The sequence below is a fragment of the Sparus aurata genome, chromosome 18 (genome assembly GCF_900880675.1).
Source record: "Sparus aurata chromosome 18, fSpaAur1.1, whole genome shotgun sequence".
Lineage (NCBI taxonomy): Eukaryota > Metazoa > Chordata > Actinopteri > Spariformes > Sparidae > Sparus > Sparus aurata.
In genome coordinates, this window is record NC_044204.1 from 23,660,557 (window position 1) to 23,687,588 (window position 27,032).

The 27,032-nt window shown below is 44.0% G+C and overlaps 1 protein-coding gene across 1 annotated transcript in view; it reads left to right on the top strand.

Moving 5' to 3' along the window:
- Positions 1–1,339: 1,339 nt before the first annotated feature.
- LOC115568889 (bifunctional heparan sulfate N-deacetylase/N-sulfotransferase 1) overlaps positions 1,340–27,032 on the top strand; it is a 47,376-nt gene continuing 21,683 nt past the window's right edge. The window contains exon 1 of the mRNA XM_030396600.1: positions 1,340–1,582. The gene's annotated coding sequence lies outside the window, so the exon portion shown is untranslated. The remainder of the gene's footprint in view (positions 1,583–27,032) is intronic.

Here is a 27,032-nt window from a genome sequence, read left to right on the forward strand (position 1 = left end):
TGTGTTTAGTGGGACACCAAAGTTAACCTTCTGGCCGTCTTTGTCTTAATGAGTCGCGTGACCCTATCTCCTCTATCATGTGATGTGGATGAGAAAGCCAAAGCTATTTTAAAGGAGAGCTTTGTGTCGGCTTCAGCCACTCCGTAATCAAAATCACCAACCTCACGAGTCACGAGGTCAGACAGACGTGTAGGTGTGCTACTACATCACAGCTGCTCCATTCAGAAAATGATACCCTCAGAAAGCGGTGCTGAAGGTTCTGTTGATGTTATGCACTGTGTTTATTTATGACCATAATTAAATCATTATTTTATGTATATACATTTATTATTAAGACATAACTAGATTTCATTCTCAAAGTTTATTTGATCGTATCTTAATATTAGCCCAGTTTCAGGTTGGTGCTATACTAACCCCACAATGTGTCAGTTTTATCGTAGTGTGTATTTGCTGTTCAGTTTTCTGATGGCAAGATTTATGCCGTTTGTTGTCCATCAAAACTATTTTAAATTTTTTTTTTCACACTATCCACAATAGAAGAAGTGTGGACACAAAGAGAAATTAGGGACAAAAAACAAACAAACAATCACAAGCAGCAAACACAACTTCACACAAGACAAAGCAAATGTAGCTTTTTTAAAATAAAATGATCCACATGGTTCAGTATTCATTGATCTGTCTGATCTGGCTACATAAACACAACATTTTTTTTCCCATTGGCTTTTCACCAAGTATTTTCCATTCTACTTTTTTAGCAATTATAAATGGCAAAGATATAGTTATCATTTAGATTCTACATCAAGAGATAATGCAAATATTCAATACAAGTATAGCTCCTCAGAACATCATAGCAGTAGTACTATCAAATCATCACCGAGTGCCAGTGACATTGAACAAGTGATGTTAAAGGCATATTGGAGTATTTTGAAAACAGAGATTTAATTTGTTTCCCTTTGATGCAACACTGATTATACAAGAAAACACATTTTGCATCGGCGCTTCTTGCATAATCTGCATGATGTGGTGACTAATCATCACGACCCTGAGCTCATATATATATATATATATATATATATATATATATATATATATATATATATATATATATATATATATATATATATATATCATAAAACTTTCAGGATAATCCCAGTATCGCAGCATGATTCAATTCCGTGCATGCACTTCCAAATACATCAAGGCGTCTGTAATCTCACTATTGAGGAGCAGGGGTGCAGATAAGCCCCCTGCAGGAGTGTGATCGCACACCGATTTCTTTGAGGAGTGTGTGTGTGTGTGTGTTATGGAGAGAGAGGGGGGACGATGCGCTGTGCTGGCGCCTCCTGTCGACAGTTATGGGCCACTGCCGGTGCACACAGGGCTGCAGAAAGAGAGGGGCACTCTCAGATTTCCCGATCTCTCCCAGCCGAGTCCGCTGTGCGCCGCTTGCCTCCACATCACGGCCGACAGCGGAGCGAGACGACGACGACTACGACGACGACGAAATGCCCCCGGCGTGCTTAAATCCCGCATTCACCTCATTGAGCCAGCGTCGTCCCGTATCCACCTAGACCCAGACAAGGTGAGTACATCGACGCGAACACAAGTCTCGTCGCGGTGTTTTTCGCACATGCTCGGTACACGACCGAGAGCCGCCGCCGCCGCCGCGCCGCCGCTCAGACTCCCAGGCCAGGCCAGTGAACGCTGTCTGGCGCAGGCGGAGAATGAGGCCAGTTTTTCGGCCTGACTCCCTCTCCCTCCTTCTCCTCCTCCTGGCTGGAGACATTAACAAGCCCCGGTGCTTTCGGCGGAGGCTCGGTGTTGTAGCTCAGAGAAAAACGAGGCTAACGCTATTTGTTTTCGGTCGAAGTTTGCGCTCCGGATAGGAGCCTGTGTCCGGCTGCCTGCCCTGCTCCCACATTTAATATCTGAATTCCTTTATCCAGCCCGGATACCAGGATGCAGCCACAACACGGCAACTTGTTCCGATAACTTTGTAGCTGCTGCGACGTTTTATAGTTGTTTTTTTTTCTGTATCAAATGCTCACAACCTCAAGTTAGCTTGAACAACCCCTCCAACACTGTAGCGGTCTGCCCACTAAACGACACACTAATGTGTCTCTGCCTGCAATGAAAAGGCCAAACGGCTGTGTTGTGAGTGTGTGTGTGTGTTGCAAATTGGAATTAAAGGTCGATACCGACTGTCTGCCACCTTAATCTAATAGCACTGCACATGACAAGAGGCTGATAAAAAAAAAAAAAAAAAAAAAAAAAAAGAAGACCAGCGTGGGAATGCGACGACTGTTTTTTTTAACCATGACTCAAATCTGTGCAACTGACTCCTGGGACCTTGTGTTGTGACAGCTGAGCTACCTGTAGGAATCACCTGGTTGCATCTATATTAAGATTTCTAACACGGTTTTGTCCCACACGTAAACAAAAAGAGATAACACTGGCTGTGCTGTCAACAAACATGCATCCAGTGTGTTTTTATCCCTCCATATGTTGTTTACATGTTGCACCACCGGTGATGCAGGCTCCCCTCCTGAATAAGACCTGTGTGTGTGTGTGTGTGTGAGGGCTGCTGTGTTACTCATTGTTTTGTAAGATGGAGCAAACGACTGTCTCTCCACCTTGAGAGAGAGCTGCATCTATTAAATACTATAAACACTTGACTCCGTAGAAAAAAAAAAAGAAAAGGGGGCAGTCCAGACCTGCCTGAAATCTGTTGCCTTGGGGTGTGTGTGTGTGTGTGTGTGTGTGTGTGTGAACCTAGTGTGAGCGAGAGCTTACTAAAAGGAGAGTGACTCACGCTCAGAATGTGTTTGGCAAAGTCATAAGGACTTTCCCTGCGTTTTTTTGCCCCGGCTGCAGAAGACATTCTTGTGCTTTTTTGCGAGTGAGAACTGCCGTCCCTCTGGTTTCATGTGTCATGAGATTTATTCGGCCGGCGCTCCACACTTGTGCTGTTTTCCGAGCCATGTGTTGTTTATCACATGTTCCACCCATCATTTGTTAAAAAAGGAAAAAAAAATGCAGGCGCTTATTCCATTTGCAGATTAGATTAAAAAAGTATCGCAGTCGCTGTCAGTTGTTTGTCAAATTTGCGGAGAGCTGAATCTTAAGTTGCGCTGTGTTTATCTGTGCCAACTGTTTGTCTGGTTGTTCTAACCCTCCATCTGACTGCTCCCACTGGCTGCCAAACATGCTGTGATCTAGCGCTTTCAGCTGATGAAGGCTGCCACTGCTGCCGCAGCCATTTGATCATATATCTGCATCTCTCTTCCCTTTTAGAGATGCCTGTGAAATGCTGTGACTGGGTTACAATGCCTACACATTGAGGTTGTTAAAAATACTTTAGCCGTCATCACAGTGTATGACAGATCATGTCACCGAGCAGGCATTGGCCGTTTATCAAGACTGAGGCATGATCACAGACGACTCGTCATTTTAGAATTTTAGGCTTGAATGGGGAATGGTGAGACTTGTCAATCATAGCGCTGACTGCTTTATCGCTCATCTCCACCTGGAGGAGGACGTTAGTTTTAATCATACTGCAGTAACTATACCATCACATATAATGCTTCACAAGGTAAATGTTGGGAACTGCAGTGCCCAACAACATGCCAACTCTTGTATTTTTCCATGTCAGTGCCCCTTGTATCCACACTCAGTGTGTGGGGGGCAGACCTCTCTTTAGAGTGGGGCTGAAGCCAGGCATCTTTCCAAAACTCAAGTCCCCCCCGACCCTCACTGCTGGGTATAAGCACCGCTTTGTGCCAAAGTACTGCTCCCTATGGTTCTTATTCATATACTACTGCAACACCACTGGCTCCCTGGAATCTACAATTGGATGCGTACCCAAAATAGCCTGCTGCTTGACAGACAAACTCAGATGTTGCCTCATTAAGTCAAACTTTTGGATTAATAATATGTCGAGGATGCAAGCGCCAGACTGCAGCATTGCAACCTGCGGAGCACTTTGTGTGGAGGTGCCTTTTTCCTGCCTGGAATGTGGCAGTGGCATTTTCTGGCTTAGGCCGTGCTATCGTGAAGGGTATTGGAGAGCGGGAGCTGAGTAAATACATTTCAAACAGCACAGCACAACTGAGTATTAGCAAAATGATCCGATAGCATCTGTAATCCTCAGGAAAACCTGGAGAGTTGTTTTTGAATAGTGCTAGCTTCCATCAGATAGTTGGCAGGCACTGGGGGTGTCCACATGTGTGACTGGCTCGCTAGGCTAGCGGCGCGGCCGACTACAGTATGCAGGCAGATCAGATTACTGAACGATTAGCCATGGCCTCCTATCCCCGGCCCGGGGAAATGATTTTCCACTGTCATAATTCCCCAGACTGAATTACGCAGGCCAGTGACTCAGAGATACTCAATACTACAGGCCTGAGTACTGCACGGCATAACTGTTGCTCTCTGGAGAGGGGAGATAGGTTGAGAGTGGTTGTAGCATTGAGTACGAAATAGGTTTCTAATTTGAATTTCCAGTTGAGCTCCGGTGCTTGCTCTCAAGCATGGAAGATAATGTAACCAAGCAATCCAAGGGCAGCGTTCATTGGTGGTGTTTACCCCTTCGGTGTGGACTTAAACTAAGGCTGTAAAAAAAAAAAAAAAACTCCTGAAACTCTATACTGTCCCTCACGTATCCTTCTATTGTGAAGTCAAAAATGTGTGCACATGTCAGATGGGCAATGAGGCAGTGTAAATCAAGCAGGCCTCTGGTGGAATTTTGCTGAATGGAAAGATAGACGATGAAGGCAGACAGAGAGAGAGACAGAAGGAGAGAGGGAGAGGGGAAAAGTGGGAGAGGCAAGCCGGTGGAGGTAGGACCATGTTTCCAAGGTGCCTACCCCCCGAGGCAGGAATCTGATACATTCCAGAGGCTCCTGTGTCCAGACGAATAATGGTGACTGGGGTGTAGCGTTTCATCAGGTGACACATGATTGGAGCGTAAGTGCTGGGAAAGTAAGAGCTATGTCATATGCTCAGAGGTAGCCAGCTCTGGTTGCCTGAGGGATCGGGAAGTATGCCAGAGGAGCAGGGACGGGTTATGTGAGATATGGATTTATCCCCAGCAGAAGACAGCTCAGTTTTTATAGCTCCTATCCTTATCACACCCGCCACTGTTTAGATACAGATGTTTACATCATTTTAGGCGTTTAGGTGACACGCTGATCTAGAGCGAGCCACAAACTAAAACTACGCAGTAGGACGACCCTTTAGTTGTCTTTGGTGCATTATACTCCAGTGTGTTCTGATGAGGCTCATACAGGCTGTTAAGCGTAATAAGGATTGGCATTTAAATGGCTTCTGATAATTAACCATATAAGTCAGTAGATCCTGTTTAGCTGCTCTCCAGGCAAGTTATGACATGTAGCCGTACTCGAGGTCCACAGCACTCTGAGAGCGGTGCGACATTAGGCTTCATAGGTGAGGATCGACACCTGTGACGATGCAGTATCACAGAAAAACCCCAATCTATTGGCTTAATTTAATCCTCGAAGAAGAGTTTTCATCCCTGTCTTCTAAGCTAAAGGCTATTTATACTGCAGATGCAGAAAAACACCCTGTTTTATTTAGTGGTCAAAAAACAAGCTGTCGAGTGTTAATGGACTTCACCTCAGCCATTCCGGCGGACCCTCGGGGTACAGCGCGTTCATACACTCGGCGAGGGAGCTCTCGGCACTAGCCTGTTAATGAAGCCATTTCCAGAGATGGAGAGATGCAGTAATGGGAACGCACCACTTCACTGCGGGATATTCTAACCCCGTCCTCATCATAAGTGCTATCAGTCATCGGATACGATTAGATTTTTTTTCTCCTTCTGTCCATTTAGTCTCTCTGAAGGTTGTGTGTGTGTGTGTGTGTGTGTGTGTGTGTGTGTGTGTGTGTGTGTGTGTGTGTGTGTGTGTGTGTGTGTGTGTGTGTGTGTGTGGACATCCATATTCAGAAACTTGGACCCTGTTGTATTTGGGTCAAAGTCTGAGAACAAGAAAATCTGTGAAGAAGACTGTTTTTGTGTGTGCGTACGCATGAGTGTAGATTGCACTGAGTGTTTAAATGTTACACATTAGCCTTACGTCACTGGACCTATGGCTTGGTGCTAAAGCTCACAGTGAGCGTGGAGGGCAGACAGGTGGAGGAGAAGGAGGAGGGTGGGTTCTGTATGTTTACCCAGTTGTCTGGTGGCCTCAGCTGGGTCTGGCTGCACCACAGATACCACACATATACTCACGCCTACTGTAGAAGTGCTGTGTACACGGCTGCACTCACTCGTGCCTCAAGTTGTAAGCCATGTCGGTGTAGAGCTGCAAGGATTAGTCAGTGGCTAAGATGATCAAAAGAAAAAGCCCAGTATTTTGATAATTGATTAATCGTTTAAGTCATTTTTCAGCTGCTTAAATGTGAGGATTTGTTGCTTTCCTTTGTCTTTGGGTTTCTTTTTTAATTTAAAGAAGTCACTATGGGCTCTGAAAAAATTGTGATGAGCATTTTGCACAATTTTTGTGACATTTTAGAGAATAAAACATTATGCAGTAATTGTGAAACTAATCGGCACATTACTGTAAATGAAAATAATCATTGTTTTCAGCCCTGTGTAGCATACAAGCAGGGTTGGGAGGGTTACTTTAAAAATGAATTCCTATACAGTAATGGATTACCTATTAAAAATGTAGTCTGTAACGTAATCTAAGTATCAAAGTATTAAAGTAATATAAAGTTCAGTCACTTATTTACTACCTCAATACCAAACATACACAAATAAAGACAAGAGAAAAGAGAAATCATCAGGAGGACTTTTAGTTCATCTTAATAACGAGTGTGTATTCTATAGGATTACACATTTTGTCACTCAAGACTCATGAAGTGTGGTCTTACGTGTGAATGTGCATGGTGACAGACTAGTATATAATTCTTTATTTTATCTGGTTAGTATTTCTCGTTTCCCACAGAATGTATCTATTATCTAACTGCATATTCTTTTCTGTAACTTCACAGGAAAACAGTTGCCATTCTTTGTATCCTAATTACATAATCCCCTTACATGTATTCTGTTACTCCCCGAGCCTGCACACAACACAGTATGTAAGTGGAAAGTTGAAACTCTTTATATATTTTCCATTGAGAAACACTGACAAATGACAAATGAATATCAATTCAAAGAATTGGTAGACTTGGACAGTTTCTTAATGTAACAATTAAACAGATATTTGGAAGTCAAAAACAATAGAAAACTTTCAGTCTTTTTAGTGCACAATATGAATGGTATATTGCCTAAAAACGCTTCATTAACACGCTCATTATATACAAAATATTCCAGATCTTTTATCACCCATTATGTGCCGTGTTTATAGTATAAGTATAATATCAACTCGGTGTTCACTCAGTTGTCAGTTTATTACATACACACTGCTGAAATGAATGCCGCCCTGCAATAAAGCCCGCCATCGTGAAGGTTATTATGTGTGTTGAAGCTGCGTTAGAGAAGTATTGATTCAACTTCATGGTCATTTCGGAGGCTGCTGTTTGGGGTGCTGTTGTGTTGTGTTTTTACCAAGAGGTGTTTTATTGCTGTAAAAGGGGTGGACAGAATACTAAGATCACTTTTCAGTATTCAACTTCAGCCTCTAAAATTACCGTAAAATTTGAATGGGAATCCCTCTAAAGCAGCACGGACAGAAGACAAACGTTATCTTCATGAAGGTTTGAGTCATGTCAGATCTGTTTTATCAGACTGCATTTAGTTTTAGTTATGTCTACCTATTACCAGACAACTAAGTCTGTAGTCGCTGCTCTTATCTTCTTGTTGCAGCTGTCGGTGCTACACTGTTTGACTTTTCTTCCTGAAGCTTAAACAAGATCACAGCTGTGACCCGATGCCGTCAGGAAGACCATGCTCTGTGTTTACCAACTAGAGTTGGTGTTTACAGTGCTGTCATGATAAGAAGTCGTAGGAAAGTGAGGAGCGAACACCTACACAAGGTCACGCAGAGGTTTCAATTTTCCTCTGTTAGCTCGAGATGACAGAGACGACAGCATAAAACCACTCTGTTCACCGTCCCGATGCTTGGGTCGGAGCATCATGGCGTCCCACCAGACCCAGTGCCACTGCTCTGCTCTCTTTTCCCTCCGTCTCTCAGCCCCAGAGCAGACCACGCCACCACACCACAGCAGCGAGTCATCTGGTGTCCAGTCGACTCCCATCTGTGAGTGCATTTGGCTCGACTGCAAACAAAGCATTGCGGCATGCGAACAGCCTCCGCTCCATCTAAACAGCCCGGCCCCGCTGCTATCTAGCTTGATCTTTGGGTGGAAACTATGAGCGCATTGCCAGGCCTACGGGTCATCTCCATTTCAATTCATTAAATTGTATCGAGGCATTGAGAATCCACCGTAACGAACTGACCACAGCTGATGGCATACCACTCCTCTATTTTAAATTGCTGAGGTGGAAAGAATTGTGCCGGTGCCGACCCGAGGTTTAGCTTCTGGCAGCTCCAAGTGTACCCCTCCACTGATCCGAGGCGGTGCCGTGTCTGCTGTGTGTGTGTGTGTGCCTGTCCCTGTGTGCGCAGGACAGGTGTTGGCAACCCTGAGGTCAGTCCAGATGCGGCTGGGACACCTAGACAGAGGGACGACTGGAGACTGCAAATGACAGAAAGATGAATGAGCTTTGTTTTGCCAGTTCTTTTTGCCAGTTTTATTCCGAGGGTGCAGCTTTGAACCGGGTCAGTTGCGATGGTCAGGTGGTGTAACGGCTGGCCGCTCTTGGCGAGATGTGCTACAGCCGCAAGCATTTGGTCCTCACAGAGAGTCTCGGACACTGTTTGGGTAAAGAAGCAAAACTAAAGGAGCCATAGTGGGGTGTGCAAGCCTGAAAACACAAACACCACCCTACCCCCTTCTGTTAAGTGTTAAGTGGCCGGATATGTTTGGTGAATGGGACACAGGTGTCTGGGCTGGACTGTGTGTGTCTGGCCAGAGGTCTGTGTTTGTTTTCTCTCCATAATGGCCCCCAACTCTCTGCTGCAGCTCGACCGGAGCTCATTGGTTCTCAATGGACCGGGGTGGAGGCCCCCCTCTTTTATTTTTTTCTTCTTCTTCTTCAACTGTGGGACTGAGCATTGGATGAACCCAAGTCAAGAATCTGATAATGAAATTCAAGACATCCCCACAACACAATGTTGAGCAGGCCCGGTGCTTTTTAGATTCCTTTATTCTTCCCTTTATCCCCCCGTTGCCTCTGATCTACCCCAGCAAAGCGGGCGTTTGAAGTTGTCAAGACTCTGGCTTTAGTGTTGAGTCCTCAAAGTGCTTATGTGACAGGTAGAGAAGAGCTGGAGGGGAGTAATGTGACTCCCACATAGTCCACTCAGCCGCCCCGGTCTCCATCCTCCACGGCCTAGCCTCCTGCACACAGCCATAGCCTCTCTGTTGATGTCACTCTGCTGAGCTCCCTTTTTGTTGAGTAACACCCCAAAGGTGTGCTTTGGGCTCTGAGGAAGACACACACACACACACACACACACACACACACTGCCACAACAACCCCATACTGTGCCTCTCCAGGGAACGCGCTAGGGTGAGGTAATGGGTTGTTAACCCCTCAGTCACCTCCACGTTTGGGCGGCTTTCCGTCAGCAGCGGCTGCTATCACCGCCCTGATCTGATTGTTTGAGTCACCCTATGGCCTCCCCAGATGGCCAGGCCTCAGAGCCGGTTTATGATAACCATACAGTTAATATCTGGCCCACATAACACTCACACAGCTTCCTGCCCCCCACCCCTCGCTCCCCTCAGACTCTGCTCTCATTTCTCCCTGCCACCCTCTGTGCTATTGTCTATGACGCCTTCTCCTGAGTGCCCTGTTTTATTTCTTTATTTCACTCATCTTTTTAAATTCCAGAATCCATTTCGTTTGTCCCCAGGCACAAAGGGTGATGGCAAGAGACGGTGTCGCAAATTAAATTTGCTCCCCTCGGACGTGGGCACGGTGGAACAGTAGCAGGAGAACGGGAGCAAAGAACGCTGGAGGAAAAAGCCCATTTCCTATGCATTACTGTCTCTTTCCTCAGGGTCTATAGTGGAGTTACATCAACACCTCCATTGCCTTTTTTTTTCTTCTTTTTAAATTTTTTTTTTTCTTGCTCTCGCCGCTTGCTGCTGTTCTTTCGTACGCAGCCTAACCCGAAGGTCTCTGCTCTTGCTACCACTGCTAACACAATCTGACCCAGTTTATTAGTTTGGGTCTAGTGAATCATTAATCGAGGTTATCTAACTGTTCCTGTAATGATTCCGCCGTGACTCTCATGTCAGAGCCTCTCTGTGTTCTTAACCGATCAAGCTGTAGCCTCTCTGTACATTTGTGCTCTATCATAACCACCTTGCAGAGAAAAGCATCGTCCCTCAAGCAAGACTATATGTTTAATAGGTGTGCTCTGCGCTGTAATATGTCATTGTGTCAGAGCACAATACGAGGACTAAGTGCACTGAATGCAAATTAATCTTGTGGGATGGCAGCAGCTGAATAGAGTGTGGTTTTGGGGAAAGGAGGGGAGCACAGGGAGGGACAGAAGGAGGGCTAATGGTGGCGACAGAAAAGAGAGGGAGAGAAAAGAGCATGTGAGGAGGAGGAGGAGGGATGTGGGATGTAGTCATCGCCAGGCCCATTCATCATGCAATGCCTGCTGGGATGCGCTGGGGTCAGTCCCGCACAACACAATTACAGCCTGTTCTGGTGTGTTGTGCTCGGCTCCACTGTGTTCCGACTATGTTCTGTTGTCTTTTGTTAGATTTCCTCTGTTCTAGCTCTCTTGTTTTCCCCTCTGCATGTTTTCGTCTCGGCTCTGTTCTGTGCGCTTGTGTTCAGTGGCAGCTTTTCTCATCTCTTCCTCTTTTTTTTTTCTTCTTCTGTTACATTATTTTTGAACTCGGTGCTCAAGCTATCACTAAATGATCTGCTGCAGGTCTTTGAGCAAAACATCTCAATTAGCTGAGCATTTGTTGTGTTTTTGTTTGTTGCTTTGAGTCTTAAACTCTCTACATTGTCTTTGGCAATTAATTGCCGTATTTTCATCCTTTCTTTCTCTCTCTCTTTCTTTTTTTTTCCACTCATGTGGTGCAGCCGCTTGCAGGGTACCGGCAGCCTCCTTTCATCCACATCTGAATCGCAGCCACTGGCTTGATCCATGTGATTGACAGGCCTGGTTAGCATGGGGGTGTGAGATGCTAGTAAGCATGTTGTTTACCCTGCCTGACAGTCCTCCATGAGCCCACAGATGTTTCCAGAAAAGCTGTAAACATCTGCTATGTGCTCTAATGTCAGCCGACAGCATATCCAATCATAAGGATAGCTCTTGTCTTCCTGTCCGTGTCTATTCCTTCGTGCAGGGAGGAAGAGTCTTCCCTGCCAGCAAACCTTTTAGGTGGTCTGAAGGCCTAAATCAAAACCATCAGACAGATTTGGCAACATCAACTATTGAGAGCTGATCCAGGTATTTTTGTTAACATCATAGTACAAGACAAGACTTCATGCTGTCACAGTGGCATTCGTCTTTGTCACTTTGCAGAAAAACCATACATCAGAGACAGTACAGATTCCCCCTTTAGATAGACGGATGATGTGGTTTGACTTTAGAGCCACTCTCTACATATATTTAGATTTAACTTTTGACATATACATTGGAGAAAAGGAAGCATTTTTTTTGTCCACCGGCCAAAAGCAAGAACCTGTTGTATTCTATTGTTTTGTATTGTTTAGATGCAAAATGGTACGATATGGAAGTGGTAAGAACAAAAATAAAAAAATCTGGATTTTTCTCAAAGCCAAATCAAAATTGGTGTTTTCTGTGTTTATGATTGAAGAACAGATGAGAAAAAATCTTTTGCCAACTTAATCTTTCTAAGTTCCTCAATTTCTTTTTCAACAATCGGCACTCTGCCAGTGCGCTCACATCATGAAAAATAATAGGATCATAGGTGTTTTAAAGAGCATTTTTACCTCACTAGATAAAAAAATACATTAAAAAAACACAACATAATGTAGAAGGATTACTATATATATTTTTACAAGGCTTAATTATAACTTTATAACGGGCCAACTTTGGTCCCCAGGCTCGAATTTGGTCAGACCTGTTCTAATGATTGTTATTAAAAGGATTTAATACTATGGCAACTAACAATAATTTTAATTACTGATTAAGCTAATCATAATGATTTTAAATAGATATTTGTGTGGCTCAGAAGATCCAGTGTTTTAAAAAAGTATTTTTGAGAAAAAAATAAAGATATTGTTTACATTTTTTCTTTGGTAAATGCCCTAAATGTAATGTAAATGTTAATGTAATGTTAACCCATATGTAATGCATACAAGTAAAACAACACAACTTAGAAATAAATTTAGTAAAAATAAAATGTGTGCCTCAAAAATATAACAAAGTGAAAGTAAAAAAGGATAAAATGGAAATACTTTTGTATTCCTTCGCTGATAAAAACCACGTTCCCAAAGGTTGATGTCTTCGTTGATGTCCGATCAGCAGTCCAAAACCCAAAAATGTTCAATTTACTTTGAGAAAAAAACTTTGACTTTAAGAAATGGGAACTGTTCAAAAAATTACTTTTTTTATTTATTTTACTTTTGCCAAAATTGTTGACATTATCGAAATTGTTTCAGCTTTATAAAACACGATATATGATGTATACTTTACGATATGAACACATGTGGTTCAGCATCTTTTTAATAAAGCAGATTGAGTTGCTGTCAAGTGTAGTTTATGTACATCTTGTTAATTAATGAGGTCTAATAGGTTCCAGTTCTGTGTTTTGATTTGTAATGATGGGGCTACTGCTCTTTGGTTTACACTTAGATGACAAATTATGCCTTAAATTAATGGCATCATTAGTACAGCTAGCCACATTCTGCCATATATCATGTTGATTATGGTGGGATATTTACTTAGCTGAAGTGCCTTTCTGTTTTTTAGATATTAGTTTCTAAGACTCATATGTAATTTTTGATGATAAACCTGCCAAAAGATTCCTTGAAATGACAAATACTCAGTGTTCTTTCAGAAATGTATTCTTGGCATAAACAAGCTGTTTATTAAACAGCATGCAGACCGTGAGGAATTATGGATCCTCTCAGGTTGTGGGTTTGAGAAATGATTTCCAGTAGTTGTTGAAAGATTTCTTGTAAGAAAACAAAAGACAAACGAGCCCAAAAGGCCCCAGAAGTTCACTTCCTCACTGAGGATGCATTTGGGTGGTGGCTCGGCTGACGGGAACTAATAGGAAGCCCCAAGATTGACTAAAAGAATGAGAAACCGTGGCCAGAAAATGCAACAGTCAAAAACACGGAGCATCTGGAAACAATCTGAAACAATGGATTGTCTTCAGCAGGCTCCGTGTCAGACTGTAAGGGCGCTTCTCCTTCCTGACTTTCTTGGGTTTCGGTCTCCTGAGACATATTGGGAAGGTGTCGGATGACATGGACGGATTGACTTGGTATTCTTGGATTTGACATCTGCCTTAAAACTCAGAACTGTATTTCTGGACTGGCAGATTGGCAGACTCCTACTTCTAAACATGATTTGGTAAAATCCTATCTTCATTCCAGTCATGGCCTAATGACATTGAATTTTTACTGAGTGATCTAATCTAATCACTTGCATACAGTGTAAAGATCCAAACTTGATCTGAAAGATTCATCAACCCCTGTGAAAGTGATCAGAACTTGGCTAAATTAAACAAAAAATATGTATATAGTAAATTTCCAATAATTGGTTGACGTTCTGATACTCACTTGCCCTCTCTAATCAACAGGAAGCCCATCTTTAATTAGCCTTTTATGTTCTACCTCCAACAGTAAAGCGGCCATGTTGTATTATCTAGGACGACTTCGAACCACATCCCATGGCAACCGTCTGGGTTGCTAACTACACCTGCTCAGTGCGTCCCCGACCTGCAAACGCAGCGGTCCGTCTGCCATCGAGGCGTCTTTTGTGCGCCCTAATGAAGCTGGGGAGCCGTGTGACGACATGCCTCACATTTCAGTCTTCACCTAATTGTGTTGATGTGGAGGCTGATATTGGTGTTGTGGTGGTTAATCTTCCCCAGCGAGAGGAAATGGCAGAGTCATCAAGGGATACGACACAGCTAATTAGACTTGTGTACGCTTCCATGTGTGGAGGGGAGAGGTGGGGGTGAAGTAAGCGGGAAGAGGTGCCAAAAAGGAAAATGTAATTTTTTCACCTTTTTGAAACTAACAGTAACAGAAAGCAACTTCAAAACCCCGTCTTGAATATGTGGCATTATTCTTTTGAATGTCGCACAGCTTAATGACAGCATCCACTTTCTGACTAGGGACAACCTGGGGAAACCTTGACATTCATTACAGCCTGACATTTTGCCCACACCACAAATCTTTGGAGAGTCTGAAATTAAAGTAATTTGAAATTGCACACATAGCAAATGACCTACCCGGTACAATAATGCTGTTTTTGACTTTATTCTACCCGCGAGGAAAGCTGTTAGTAGCTCTGTCTGATTAGGGCCTGAAGCCAGTGGCTCTCAATTAGAGAGAAGACAAAGCTTCAACCCTTGCTGCTGGAGAATCAGAAGTAATGAATTAGTGATAACGGTTTTAAAGACAACACCATTAGCGGGGCTGTCAGAGGAGGAGGTGGACCGCTCTCGCCTTGCAATTTGCAAGGGTAGGTGATTTGGAGTCAAAAGGAATACAAGTGAAATGCTTTTGGATTTCTTTTTCATTCCTCTGCTTCTCCCTCTGGCTACCGCTGACAGTAATATTAACCTCATCTCCACTGCGCTGTCCTCATGTGACCCGGGAGTCATCTCTTGGACTGAGGAGTGGTCAACTGTTCTGCCGCTCGGGGTCTCGAGCCTCGCCGGAGCTCCTAATGCATTGTGGCTCCCAATGCTCGGGGCTGGGAGGGTCAGATAATATATTAAGATTATGTTGCAGGCTGTCACACAGCACTTGGGTTGAGAAGTACTACGCCAGCAAGAAATTTTTGCAGAGTCATACTTTGATACTTTTTTTTCCTCCTCTCTTCAAAGGCAGCCCGAGGCCTTGTTTGATTTAGTTTTAGATTCTGACCTATTGCCAATGACATCCACACCGCTCACCCCCCCCTCGTATTGACCGCCATTAGCACATACAGTGCCCGTATCAGTCTGGCTGGTGGTGTCACTGTTTGCCACTTTGCATGGCCTGGTCCACCTGTGTCTGTTTGCTAGCAGAGGGGGCTCAGTCCTGTCACCTGAGGGATAAAGTAGTGCATGGTGGAAACTTGTATCCTGTGAGGTATGCGTGGCAGATACAGACCCTCCATTGGTTCAGCTGTTGTGCCCTGCGTCAACAGGGAGGGCCCAGTCTGTCTCCGTCTCTGTTATTGGAAGACTTTTAAAGCAGGACCAGATATTTACTGTTCATGCCTCTGTCAGATCTGGATTTAGAGTCACGGTGGTCCTTCTGCAGGGGTGGTTTTATGCAACCTTTTATTTATTCATTTGCATTTCTCATTGGTAAGTAAACATCCAATTTCAACCTCTAGGATTTGTTGCATCGTCTGTTTCAGGCCAAAGAAAACTTACCAGACAGCCCCATCTTTAACATATTGTTTGACATTGGTTTGGTGGTTGAGGTTTTGTTGGACGCGGTGGCTTCTTGAGGTCAGCCCACTTGTACTGCTGGCGGCAGGGTGCCAGTTTTATCCCACTGCTTAAAGCGCTCCGTTTGGTTGTTCTCCGACCAAAAGCTAATTACTACAGCAACTCCAAAAAAGTGGAGGGACATAAATAAGACTGAATGTGATGATTAGCTAATCCTTTTTGACATGTACTAAATTGAAAACGGTACAAAGAAAACGTATTTAATGTGTTTTCCTCATCAACTTTTTATAAACATAAGCGTACTATGAATGTTATGCCAGCAACAGATTTTGAAACAAAGACTGGGTAAGTTTTGGAAAACACCTGTTTTTGAAATTTTCCACAGGTAAACAGGATAATTGGTAACAGGTTCACCACTTTGTCAAACACAAGATTATATATAAAGAATATAACTACATGGCCTCAGGAGCACTTTATGAAACCACTGTACATAAACTTAATTTAAAATGATTGCGTTCTGTTTTTATATACATGTTACACAGCGGCCAAGCTTTTTTGGGACAGGGGTTTCAACAGTATATACTTTACGAACACACATTGGACAAAATAAGCCAAAGATGAGCTCCCTTGAGTCACAGTAATCAGATTCATACTGTGCATAAACAAACAGTTCGACTTTGCTTCATAAAGTAAACAGGAAGAGATAAAGAGACAGAATCCAGCCACCCGTTATTGACTTTTTAATTTCCCTGGTATTTTAGGAACCTAAAGGGACGGTCTTTTCTCTCATCCAGTTCATGTCTGACCTCATTATAGAGAAACAAAAGGTTAAACTTCTACTGATGAGTAAAACAGTAAAGCACGCATGTTTCTAGCTGTTGTCTCAGGGGTTGCACAGCCTCCTACAGGCCTGGTGCGACCTCGACGCTTCCCCTAACCTGCTTCCATTATAATGGTGAAAAACACAGTGAGAGTGTGCAAACTGATGGGATGTCGCAAGTTCCGGTGAGCATGACTCTGACAGGGACAGCTTGGATAATGAACGTGCCTTCACCTTCCCGCAGCCTCGCCCATTCAGCTGATGCGGTGGTGACTTCCCCCTCGCATAATGGAATCCAACCCTCCTTCCCGTCCCTCTTTGCTCTCATCAGCCGCTCGCTCTAATTAGATGAGGGTGATTTCAATAAAGTTACTGTCGTCCTCACTCCATTAGTTATATTAACACTCGGATTCCTGCCCCGGAGTCATCTATCTGTCCTCCGCCTTCACCGAGGGGGCCAATCCTCTTCTTTTCATGGATCTGTGTAACCTAGTTACTGAGGCCCAGCAGGGGAGGCCAATCAATTAATGAACAAAGGAGCCCGCTCACTGAGCAGCGGCGTGAGTCTGGGACTATAAACAGGGCGCTCCCAAAACATGGTTGCTGTCAGTTCGGCGCTCATCTGATGGATGTTGTTTTGCTTTGTTGTTTTGCGTGCCTGTCTGCGACTACTATTCCTGAAGAGTCTGAAGCCAGCGGATAGCTGACCGCAGTGTTACCTGTGCGAATGCACCGCAGTGGCAGACAATATTCAGGTGTCCTCTTATCAAGAAAGCGCAGTGACAGAAGAAGACGGATTAGAGCAGTTGGCAACAATTTCTATGACCCAAATGTTTATTATGCATTATAAGCATACTTGTAATGTATTTATAATCGGGTCATAGCACTGTGTACTTGTTTACACAGTAAAATCATATCCATATCAATTGTAGTTATAAAAACTCATATCAGGGCTCCTTACTAACCTTTTCATTAGGCACCTGCACATAATTAAGGTGCACCCACCAAAATACAATTTAATTTCTTAACACATCATGTAAATGATTCCGAATGGGAATAAAGGAGTGGATTAATGTTGTTTTTGTTAATCTTTGTAATCAGATCTTGTCTATATCAGGCACACAGATGCAACCATTAAAGTTGTGAAGTTGCACTTCACAGATTGCTCGGGGGCATGTGTGACCAAATTAGTCGCACTCTGGAGCCCTGTATACATTTATGATACTTTATAACAGTTATATTAACACATTGCAGATAGTTTTATTTTTATAATAGCTATTTTGATAGACTTAATACTTTATTTTATTATTATTATTATTATTATTATTATTTTTAACGTTCATAGTGTTTAATAATTAGCGTTCATACTTTAAGTTGTGTTCTAGTTAGGGCTGCATGATCAGGTAAAAGATAGATAATAAATAAACAACAAATACAGCCATAATATAAAACCACACAAGAACATTTACAAACTCTGATACAATAAGTGGCTGTGCTGCACCTTGAAAGCTGTTTTTCCAAACAAACAGAGAGAGGACGGAAGAAGTAGATAAAGAGGAAGAACCTCCAAAGAGAAAAAGTCTACGAGTCTTAACACAGCAGAATTCGAACAGAGCTCTGGAATGTTAAACCTTTCTTCTTTGCTCTCTACATCTCAGCCCTTTTCTGGCCCTCAGGTGTGCATAAACTGCAGGTTAGGTACTTCCTACAAAAACAGGAAATGATTGGTTAGCTGTAACGACTGAAACAAAAACCATATCTTGCATCCCTTGTTAAATTCATGATGTTGGGGTCTGTACCAGACAAGCATGCTTTCTTAAGTCTGCAGAATAAGATTTGTAGGCCAGGGCTTCTCTGCAGCAGCAGAGTGCTTCATCATAATGCTGTTTTGTCACACATTTAACCTTAAACAAGAAATTGCATATTGTGGCTTGGCCACAGTGCACTTAAGATAATACTTTGATTAACTGTGCAGTTCTAGTTATAGTGTATTATAATAACTGCTATAGTGCATTACAATGTGGTTTTATTTTAAGTGGTTATTTGGTGCCTTAAGTGATTTAATGGAATTAGAATTGGTGCAAATGTTCAAATTTAATTTGTGTTTAACTGATGACTTGGGTACTTTTTGAACAACATTTATACTTAACTATTTCTCCCAAAAACTCACTCCAAAGACTTGAGTGACTCAGATAATGACTGAAACAATTCCCTATTTATTTGTTGCGCTATACTACCGGTCATAACAGTCATAGAAAGTGCTACCAAATACATGTTTGCCTTCCATCACGATTATCTTTCATCATATCTGAGTTGCAAGTCGATGGACTGTGACATTTTCTCCCATTGTGTTGTGAAGAGGCAGGAAATAAAATGTTTCAGATATTGTATAAAGACAACTCAGACAGAATGTGTGAAGTGAACAAATAAGTGTGGTCAAAGGTTAAACGTCCATATTTGGTGATTCTGATCGGTCTCCCGTGGCAACAGGCAGATCTGGACGGTCAGCCCTCCTCTTCTTCCCACCTGTGCTCACTCGCCATCTTTCACCACTTTCTTATCCTTCTCTTTTCTCAATACCTCTTTTCATCCTATTGAATCCCCCATTTTTTTCCACGCCTCACCTTTTTTCACATCCCTGAGCCCCACCCTTCCCTCATTTTATCCATCTTCTTTCTTCCTCCATTCTTTCTTCTCTCCAGCCGCCCGGACTCTCTGTCATCCCTTTTTCTTAATCCGGCTATTCGTCCCCAGCGTTCCCCTCCCTGGAGTTTCGAGCTCCGTCTCCCTGTGTGTGAGATCAGGGAGCAGGCTGTTGTAACAAGCTGTTGAATAATGTAAGCGCAGGGCTATAGGCCAGGGTTTCAGTTAACCCTTTGATCTCTGATCACACAGTGGGTGAGGCGGACACATCATAAATGACAGCTCGACAGCAGGCCAAAGCTGCCCGAAGGCCTTTTTTTGCTTCCGTCTTCCTCCACCCTCTACCTAAAGGCTAAAGTTCCCCCATCCGGTCTCATTGTCACGGCCTTTGTAGGCGGTACTCAGAGAGCGTCTCTAGCCTTTGTTATTCTAACATTGATGTATAATTAAAGGGTTAGAAAAGGCGATGCTGAATAATTGATACTGGAGCAAAGATGTCATGGCATCCTGAACCTTATCGTATTCCGTATTTTTACTCGCAGCGCAGATAAAAGATTTACCAGTTTGCTTTCTGTCTGGTCATCCCGTTCGGTCTGCACTGATTCATTGTGACACCTTGCTGTCCTCAGACGGAGCAGCTATTATCATTATTTCATTCAGCCTTATTTCCCCTTTGTGTACATTGTTAAGTGTCAAAACACAAGGCTGCGGAGGCGAAACAGTTATACTAAATGCCCAACAGCGATCAAGTTGGTAGGTGAGTTACCAATTTGTATCAATTAACCGACTGAGTCGCGCATTTCCAATCTCCAAAAAAGCATAGCCAGCACACCAGGTCCCATTAACCCTTTGTAATCAATACAGATTCCCCTCTCCTTAAGTGCTTCTAGTTAGCTTTAGAGCCTCATATCCTGAGGCTAGGGTGTATTGATCTGCTGGACTGATTGGAAGCTACCCTTCAGGAGGTGAAGGATAGCAGTGGGACTGGGGGATGTTTTGGCAAGAGAGGGGAATGAGTGGGTCTAGATCAGCTTACCACTTCCTACCCCCACACACACCTGTTACAGCCAAACGGGAGGGAAAACACACCACTGTCTGTGTGTCTGTGTGTGTGTGTGTGTGTGTGTGTGTGTAAATTGATTGTGTGAAAATGACTGTTTGTGCGCTAAGGAGAGCAAATGGCTGAGAGGCGTAGCAAATGAGAAATGTGTTACATAGGGTTTATGGTAACGGCGTGTGCCTGAACCGCATTGACTCTGGCAGCTGCTGGCCTTTTTATGGATGGGTGGCAGGAGACAGATTTTAGGTTTTACTTGGCTTTAACGCTACGTGACAGTCTGCTTTTCAGATTGGGTGCCTGGACCCACAACCTACCGCCGAGCTGCATGGACACATCGTCGCATACTACAAACGTGCGTGCATCCACTCACACGAGCGCACATATGCATATACACACACCATTAAGCAGCGTGTGTGTGTGTGTGTGTGTGTGTGTGTGTGTGTGTGTGTGTGTGTGTGTATACGATGCAGCACTGTGGCATTTAATCCATAACTCTGACAGGTTTTCCTTGAACTGGCAGGGAAAAAGCATAGCTCTCTTCCAACATAAATACACACACACACCTCACTCCGTCTTTATCCTGCAGCTCCCTCGACCTGTTTTTTAAAAAAATATATATATATAACGAAATACTGGTTTGATGTCAAAGTGTTGTGTTCCAGGACATACGCAATGCATGCAACCCTGTGGAGGATTGACCCTGTGTTAAGGCCCCAGCTACCCCCTTCTGTAAACTGATATGTGTGTGTGTGTGTGTGTGTGGTCACGGTAGGATACACAGCAGCTGTAGAGGGGAAATGGGAAGAGCCAGCAGAGTAGACACAGCCCAGATAGACCTGTCAGCTCCGTGACACCCACACATGCCTCACCCTCCGGTCCAGGACGAGAACAGAGGAGGAAGGGGAAGGCTGCTCGGTCGAGGACAGGTAGAGCGGAGTAAACAAGAGAATCCGACCAGTGGCAGAGTCAAGACTAGAGCTGCGAAAGGGATAATGGTGAGCCACAGCAGAGCTGTGGGAACGGGGGGAGAGTTGGGGGAGAGAGGACAGGAGATCTGGAAGGTAGAATGCCAAAAAATAAAAAGTATTCACCCTCTTCTGACACATGGGAGACGCACAACAAAAGCCCACAGGCTCAGTCATGTTGTAGGAGCTGCAAATTTGAAGACAAATAATTCTGGATCAGATTGAGGACTGGACTTAACCACTTTGTAGTGTTAAAGCCATTCATCTGTAGCTTTTTGGCCTGATATTTGGGATTGATGTCTGTCTTTCACATAAATCTAGGGTTCCCACAGGTCCTTAAAATCGGTGAATTTGAGGGAAAGTCGAAGCCTTGAAAGTTTTTGCAAAGGGACATAATCCAGTACTTTTAAGAGTAAACAAAGTTGTGCAGAGAGAGTCTGTTGGCTGAGAGAGAGGGTGTGAAAAGGGGAGAAAGGGCTTCTTTTTTACTTGGGTCAGGTGCCACTGATTGAATGAAAGGAGTAAGTTGATCAGCAAGCCCCCTGAAACAAATTACTAAAGCCAAGCACACACAAAACATTGGTCGTAACATAAACACAATCTGAGCAAGTCGACAATATCAGCCAGATGTATGATGCACCACCTCTGAAATGCTCCCAGTTGGTGTTTGAAGCCAAGACAAAACCACGTCACACACACAGAGACGTGCCTGATGGAATCGAGGCGTAACTGCCCTTGATCTATGTCTATTAAGCTATGGGGATTGGGCCTGGAACGTTTTTGGAAAGTCGTTAAATTTTACGTCCAAGAAGGTGTGGAAACCCTGTAAATCCTCTTATCTGCATTTGTTTTCCTACCACAGTTCTTCCCCATCGTGCCTCAAGAAGCATCTCCAAAGCACAGTACTGCAACGACCAGTCTTCATGGCGGAGATGATTAGTTTCCCTGGCCTTACACCAGCGAACATAAATGTTGCTTTCTGGAAAATAATAATAGATCTTATGTCTCATCACACTATAAAGGCTACTTTCAAATTTGTATCAGATTCTCCCACATGCCTTCTGGCAAACACGATCTTAGATGTCATGTGATTTTTATTTTATTTTTAAATGTCTTATTAGCAGCCGCTGTTTCTTCAGCAGTGTGCCATAAAACTGTGACTGGTGAATTCCCTCCAGGCAACAGTTGTTGAATGAACCGTGTCTCCCATCTCTCAACTGTGAAACCCTGTAAATTTCTTCAGAGCTGTTTCTTGGTGGCTTTCATGCTGCTGTCCTTCAACGAGATGCTCACTTTTAGAGAACTGCTTTGTCTTGGCTTACACAGCTGTGTCCGAGTTAATCCCTCTTTAATGACTCACCTTTAGTGTAAAACGAGGGATACTTCAGTCTTTTTTTTCCTTATATTTATTTAGAGTGTTCCTTTGTCTTCAGAATCAGATTTTTGTCTGGAAAGTGGCAGATTACACACACATTTGGACAATTTCTGACATTAATATCAACACAGCATGCCCTCCCCGCTATTAAGGTTATCATGGAATTGCATCTGTATTGAGAAATCTTACATTTGTGGATCAATCTGTAGAGCTACAGTTGAATTAATGCAAAAAACAAAGCAAAGCAAAGAAACAGTCTAAGGGGGGTGAACACTGCCACGTTGGAAAATGGGGGAGGATAGCGGAGCTTGACTGTGGTTGTGTTTCAAAAACTGCGACTGAAGCAGAAAGTGTGTGTGCTAGAGACGGAGAGGAGAAAAGCTGGAACTGAGCTTCAAAAAAACACAGGATCTGTAATAGGATTCATGACTGGGGCTACAATTGGGAGTGTAATTATTGTTATTGCGATAAGCCAATCATGAGGCCGGGTTATTTCTCTGCAGCCGCAGCTTTCGCACATTTAGCGCCTGAAATTACCACGATGAGGGCACGTGTCAAGTGCACACTGTTTGTTTATGTAAAACATACTGTATACAGCCCTCCAGACAAATTTCCACTTCCCATCCATTTATCTGCTGTTCTGTTCTGGATTTGTGCTTTTCTGAAAAGCGAGCTCATGATTAGGAGGGCGTTTTCATGCAGGAGGAAAAATCCTATCCGTTTGATCTCGCAGGCAAAAATATGGGCAGCACAACAGAATCTCATCTCTTGTGTCAGCTATTCTTCCGCGGCGTGATATTCCCATGGGAACGCGCTTTCTGCTGCGCGAATCACAGTCAGATCAGTGCGGGCCGTTTCTTATCTGGACATGAAAGTAGGGAAGATGGAGGAGGGAGGTGTGGGGTGGGTGGAGGGGGAGACGGAGACGGAAGGAGGAGGGGAGAGGCTTGGCTCCCCCGGGAATTATAATACCTGAAAGATTCACTGGGCGGCCTCTCGAATCTAGCTCATCATCACTTCACGAGCAGGTATTGTGCTCATCCCCATCACGCTCTCAGATACATCCTCTGCTCGGCTGTTTTCCCTCAGTCTCTCCCAGATAGATTGAGCAGATTAGACAGTTATATTGTTTATGTGTGCGCCACAGGCCGTGTTACAGCGTGCCCGGGGATTTTATTATTAGTTTGATCGTTCGTCTTTGATTCATCCACGGTCAACACCACTGTTGTTGTTGTTGTTGTTGTTTGATAGCATCTATGGATCGCGTCAGGTCAGCAGATCTCTTATTGCTGTTCCGCTGCAGGTGTAAAAAGTCTTAATAAAACGGCTGGGCTTTAGTCAGAGTTTCTGTGGAGCTCGGCGCACCTCCCATCAGCTGAATAGGCAGTTGATTTGATCGGCAGACTCTGCAGCATGAAACCACACTGACAAGTGCTGTTATCTCCACTTGCCCTCTTCTACCCAGAAACCCCCCTCAGCTCCCACGCTTTACTCACACACTTATTCACACACTCAGGATCAGTGTGACTTTCACCTCTGAGTGATGTCCATTGTCTGTTTAAGGAGAGGCCCATTACGGCTCCTCGGTCCCGATGGAGACATTGTGCCGGCCGCCATGCTCCCCCTGTCCTTCAGCGGCGTCCCGAGATGACAGTAGATAAACAATGGGAACAAACAGTCACTCCCACCAGCATTGATCTGGCTCCCTCGCTCCCCCTCCTGCCCTCAACAACAACGCCACATTGATTCCACCTACACTCAATTTATATGAAAGCCCCCCCTGCCCCACCTCCCTCCTCTACCAGGACTGACAAAAATGATAAATGACCAACCTTACCCTCCCTCTGCCACCACCTCCCTGTGCCTCGCTTTGGCTGTCCGAGTCACTACAAGCCTATTTCTCGCTGCAGAAATCCAATAGAGTGAGCTCCCTCTTTTCTCGGAAGTGTACGTTTCTTTTATATTCTTGTAGGTGGTGGTAGTCGGCGGGGGTGGGGACGTGGGCATCCATTGCTTTCACATCCCTCCCTATAATTTCTACACATAAACATGTCACTGGTGTAATTTCCTCCCCGCAGGGCATCCATATGCGCAATGCCAAACCATCAGAAAAGACCAGCGAAGGAAATTATTATGCATATCAATGACACACGCGGTAGGATCTGCTCTCCTGTGGCTGCTGGCTGAAAGTCTGCAGTGTCACTCAAAGATGAAATTATATGCAGAGACTCCAAAGTAGGGTCAATTATTTCTCCCTCTCATCGGCTTAATCAGGCCATTTTCTCGTTATGTATCTGATTAATCTGTCCACCGTATAATCACACAAATTAGATTACAGTTAATTCAGACATGACACCTTGGCTGTCGATCTGTTGTGGGTGATAACGGTTGACTGTACATCTTAATGGAGTCTCATCTTGCTGCATTGTTTTCTGTAGCATCTTTTCCTGTCGCTGTGTCCTTGGTTTCCTTCTCGGCTATTAATGAAGGTCTACAGTATACAAATGATGTCTTCCTTGATCTCAACACTTTTTTTTTTTTTTTTTTATTGTACAGATCCAGTGTCCCCAAGCCTGTAAATGGGGCACAGAGTGTCTATAAATAGATATACTGTGGTAGCGAGCTGCCGGTGGTTATCAGCGGGGGTTGTGGGGGGGGTGTGGTGTGTGCATGCGGTTCTTTTTATGTGCTACATGTAAGTGATCGAGGCTATTGATGAAGGTGTTTCTTCCACTCTCCCCGGCCGCCCAGGGGAGAAATACCGTCGAGGACAGTCTCCGTTTCACATCTTAGCTCCACCGGTCCCTAATGACCCTTTCCCCGTTCCGTCTCCACCCAGCCACAGTTTTCCCCATGGCTCCTACAGCTCATCCACACTGCTTTTCACACTGTGAGGTAATCCATTTTACACTTCCTGCTGCTCTCAGATCCCTCTTGATCGAGATCCTGGATCTAAAAGACGATGGGAGGTTTGGGAACCTAGTCCAAGATGAAAAAGACTCTGAGAGCGCCATGTATATTTAATATTCTTCCCTGTGTGTTTTTATTCAGCTCGGTCTTAATCGTCCCCCCATATTATGAATGTGTAATCACGCCATTATGGCAGTGCCTGCTCAGGTTATCATCATGGAGGATGATATCTGTGTTGATGGGATCTGACATGATCCCTCTAATGGAAGTCTAAGGGTGGGATCTCGCTCTGTCTGGTGCTGGATATACAGTACAATAGTGGCACAGAAATGCCCCAATTCTCGCTAATTGTCATTGAACACACTTTAGCTGTCTTTCCATTCTGATTCCAAGATTGCGCTCCCAACGTCTGGATGTGAAGGCGCGCCTCTGCCTCTTTGTCCCATTACTGTGTCAACGACTAACATGGCAATCATTTCAATTATGACAGCGCTGGGACCGACGTCTTTAAGTAGGGCCTTGAGATGTAATTGGAAGGGCCTGGGCGAGTTGAGGAAAGGCATTTTTCTTCTGTGAAATTGCCTCAGTCTTGGGGACAGTAAATTGAGGTGCTGAAAAATGATGTGATAATTCAGCCGCATGGTTCGTTCGGGGGAAATGGTCTGAAAGTCACTTTCTGGAGAATTAGAAGGCAAAACTACATTTCCCTCCCGAGTCCTCTGTCCTTCACGCAGTGGCATGAAATGAATTGATGAGACAGAGGGAGAGGGAAGTGTCGGTGTAAATGTTTGCAGCTAAAACGAAGCTGCCTGCTTGTGCATTCAGATTGGCTGAAGGGTGGGAGGCAGAAGCCGGAGTGAAAATTCGCCACCGCGCTCCATGCTATTTCACGGCCTAAGCCTTTAATCGCAGCAGCCACAATGGATGCATAAAATGGAATTCAAATTTCAGATTGATTGATTCTGTATTGATGAATGCCAAGGCTGGCTTAAGGACAAGAAAACTGTGGCTTTTAAATGTAACCTCTTTAACAAGGCGAGTCCTTGCTCCTCACATGTGCCTGTTTGTTGCTTTAGATATGCTTCTAAAGAAATATGAAAATTCTCCCTTTTTTGAAGTTTAATCTCTTGCACACAAAAAAAAGAAAAAAACTGGTAGGAGGTTGAATGCAAATACAGAAATTTGCTTTAGCTTTGCTTCTTGCCACTTGTGATGTTCAACACAGCTGTAGCTGTTGAGTGGTCACAACACCTCGTAAACTCAGGATCCAACATTTGTCACCCCTGAATTTAGATTAAGACCTCTAAACGAGTAACACATGCAACCATTATGTAACAAGTCGAGGAGTATTGATGGATAGCATTTCGACCTGTCTCAATTTCATGTCCAATCCTCGCCCTCGTCACTCCATTGTGTCTCATTTCTTAATCCCTTCAAGGAATCTCACACAGTAACTGAGCTGGCATAAGCACATTTGGTACTGTTTGCAGTGTTGAGATTAATGGGATTACAGATTGGGGATTACATAGGCGTCATTCTTACCCGTTTAACCTTGACCGATGCCCCGGTGTACGTCTCAGCCTGTCAGACCAAACTTGTTTTAGTGTTTGG